The sequence below is a fragment of the Odontomachus brunneus genome, unplaced genomic scaffold, assembly GCF_010583005.1.
Source record: "Odontomachus brunneus isolate Ranch 3 - 2012 unplaced genomic scaffold, Obru_v1 Obru_scaffold_371, whole genome shotgun sequence".
In the NCBI taxonomy this organism is placed as follows: domain Eukaryota; kingdom Metazoa; phylum Arthropoda; class Insecta; order Hymenoptera; family Formicidae; genus Odontomachus; species Odontomachus brunneus.
Window position 1 is genome coordinate 79720 of NW_022639821.1, and position 1408 is coordinate 81127.

Below are 1408 nucleotides of genomic sequence, written 5' to 3' on the forward strand. Positions count from 1 at the left end.
AACCCTACGAATTTTAAAGAAGGAGATTTCGTATTTTTATTAAAAGAACCTACAAAAGGAAAGTTTTCTGACCAATATACCGGTCCATATAAAGTCTTGGAAATCTTACTAAATAATAATATTATTATCCAATACGGAAACACAACACGTACAGTGCACATGGATAAGCTAAAACTTTCACACATTGAGCCGGGATGAACATAATTAATGTACACCTCTGTTTCAGGGTGTTCCTGGTGTACAATTCACAGCCTTCAAGGACCGTCCGTAATCTTTCAGACACTCAGCAACCTATCAACCTAAGGTGCATACGGACGGAGGGCTTTAAACACGCTTCCTCTAACTTATTATTGTGCCATTTTTGCCTAATTAACGATTTTCTTAACAGCTCAGAACCCTTTGAAAAATTAATTTCACACCACTTTACTCTCAGCAACCAGTATAACATTAGAAATTGCGATTATTGTCATATGCCCCTAGGCATTAATAAGTCTATATACGATTGCTTCGTTTGCTATCGATTTTACAAAACTAACCCTTCAAGTAAACCACCCTATAATAATATCTTCATAATTCCAAACAATGAGTAAATTACAGGAAGTATTGACAGCTTACCCTGGTATGCTGAACGTAAGATGTATCATACTAGAAGGATATAAATATCAAAACCAACTAGGCGCCTTATGCACCAAATGTTATATTCGAAAATCACTCCCAACAGGATTAAAATACGGCATTTTTCACGGCTTTGCTTTAGGGCAATTAGAATTAGCTTACTGTTTAAATTGTCATCATAATCTCACAATAATAGAACCTATTATATATTGTCTCCCGTGTTTCCATAAATACAGGCGAATCCTTGACATGCTCCAGAGCAACGGACGCAATGCGAGCACACTAACCTCCATAATATATAGCCATTTTACTAACAAAGTCATAAAAATTGACTTTTCAGATGTGCCGACCGAGACCCCCAGTACCATATAAACATCCTTTCGATAAAGCATTCCATGGACTCGACTCGACACATTGTACCATCGCTTTAGCATACACCGCCCAGTACGAATCGAACGAAGCCTTATGCGTCACTTGCTTTTATAGTTTAGATTATCCCCCTGAATATGATATCGCCGAATGGCATGGCTTTATATCCAACCAACCTTTAATCATGTCATGCATTAGATGCGGCACAAACACAGCCGAAAGCCGGCCTTTAATTAAATGCTTTAAATGCTATTCATTATACATATAATTGATTACATTCATAAGACAAGAATCAGAGGTAGACCCCGTCGACATTAACATCTTAATTTTTGATCACAGGAAAAATGACCTTATAGAACTAACCCTGTTACCACACAACCGACACACCCCATATTAATACTACACTTCTTGATAACATAGAATA